Here is a 1,875-nt window from a genome sequence, read left to right as displayed (position 1 = left end):
TTACATTTTAGAAGATAATGATGTAAATGATTCAAGTTTAAAGCTCTATTTGACCTTTTTTTTCTTTTTTTTGAGAGAGAGTCTTGCTCTGTTGCGCAGGCTGGAGTGCAGTGGCACGATCTCAGCTCAGTGCAACCTCCGCCCGCTGGGATCAAGCGATTCTCCTACCTCAGCCTCCCAAGTAGCTGGGACTGTAAGTGCCCACCACCATGCCTGGCTAATTTTTGTATTTTTAATAGAGGCGGTGTTTCACCATGTTGGTCAGGCTGGTTTCGAAATTCTGACCTCAAATGATCCACCCACCTCAGCCTCCCAAAATGCTGGGATTATAGGCATGAGCCACCGCACCCATCCCACTATTTCACTTTTTAAAATGACATTCCTACCGATTGACACATTCCTACCGATTGATTTTTATCTTGCTATAAGTTGGATGACGCCGTGAATCTAATAAGGTTCACTGTTGACACAGTTCAAGTTACATAGCTAAAATACATAGCATTGAAGATTAATTTTAAGGATTAACAAGAGTTTATTTTCTGTTGTGCAATATCTTAAAGGAAGGAACCACCTTTGGAAAAGTGTATCTGCTGCTCCTAGGGCCATGTTTGTATAAATATTTAAATAAACATATTCATTTACCAGAGTTAATATTTCTTTGTACTTTTATTTCACTTTCATTCCCTCCTTTCAAATTGTTTCTCCTCTAATGCACACAAGTTTTTAATGTTCTGATTTGTTTTAGTTACTAATATTTCACAAAGCAGAACTTAAAGAGCTGTCAAGTTATCTTACTATTTTCTAAGACAGATGCCATCTTTGTGCTTATTTTTTGTTTTTGTCTGTTTTTCGAGACAGGGTCTCACTTTGTTGCCCAGGCAGGAGGACAGTGGCGCAATCATGGCTCACTGCAGCGTCAACCTCCGAGGCTCAAGCAGTCCTCCCACCTCACCCTCCTGAGTAGCTGGGACTACAGGCATGAGCTGCCATGCCTGGCTAATTTTTAAATTTTTTGTAGAGATGGGGTCTTGCCATGTTGCCCAGGCTGATCTCGAAATCCTGGACTCAAGCAGTTCTCCCACCTCAGCCTCCCAAAATGCTGGGATTATAGGCATGAGCCACCGCACCCATCCCACTATTTCACTTTTTAAAATGACATTCCTACCGATTGACACATTCCTACCGATTGATTTTTATCTTGCTATAAGTTGGATGACGCCGTGAATCTAATAAGGTTCACTGTTGACACAGTTCAAGTTACATAGCTAAAATACATAGCATTGAAGATTAATTTTAAGGATTAACAAGAGTTTATTTTCTGTTGTGCAATATCTTAAAGGAAGGAACCACCTTTGGAAAAGTGTATCTGCTGCTCCTAGGGCCATGTTTGTATAAATATTTAAATAAACATATTCATTTACCAGAGTTAATATTTCTTTGTACTTTTATTTCACTTTCATTCCCTCCTTTCAAATTGTTTCTCCTCTAATGCACACAAGTTTTTAATGTTCTGATTTGTTTTAGTTACTAACATTTCACAAAGCAGAACTTAAAGAGCTGTCAAGTTATCTTACTATTTTCTAAGACAGATGCCATCTTTGTGCTTATTTTTTGTTTTTGTCTGTTTTTCGAGACAGGGTCTCACTTTGTTGCCCAGGCAGGAGGACAGTGGCGCAATCATGGCTCACTGCAGCGTCAACCTCCGAGGCTCAAGCAGTCCTCCCACCTCACCCTCCTGAGTAGCTGGGACTACAGGCATGAGCTGCCATGCCTGGCTAATTTTTAAATTTTTTGTAGAGATGGGGTCTTGCCATGTTGCCCAGGCTGATCTCGAAATCCTGGACTCAAGCAGTTCTCCCACCTCAGCCTCCCAAA

General features: G+C 40.7%; 1 long non-coding RNA gene across 1 annotated transcript; it reads left to right on the top strand.

Annotated features, from left to right (window-relative positions):
- LOC105527286 lies at nt 1–1,425 on the top strand. The gene is made up of 2 exons (XR_001004211.1): nt 1–378; nt 1,176–1,425. It is a non-coding gene; the product is annotated as an uncharacterized LOC105527286 (long non-coding RNA).
- Nucleotides 1,426–1,875: the final 450 nt, after the last annotated feature.

The sequence above is a fragment of the Colobus angolensis genome, unplaced genomic scaffold, assembly GCF_000951035.1.
Source record: "Colobus angolensis palliatus isolate OR3802 unplaced genomic scaffold, Cang.pa_1.0 Scaffold6129, whole genome shotgun sequence".
Taxonomy (NCBI): Eukaryota; Metazoa; Chordata; class Mammalia; order Primates; family Cercopithecidae; genus Colobus; species Colobus angolensis.
The sequence above is the reverse complement of the archived record's forward strand: the minus strand, read 5'-3'. Positions and strand labels throughout refer to the sequence as shown.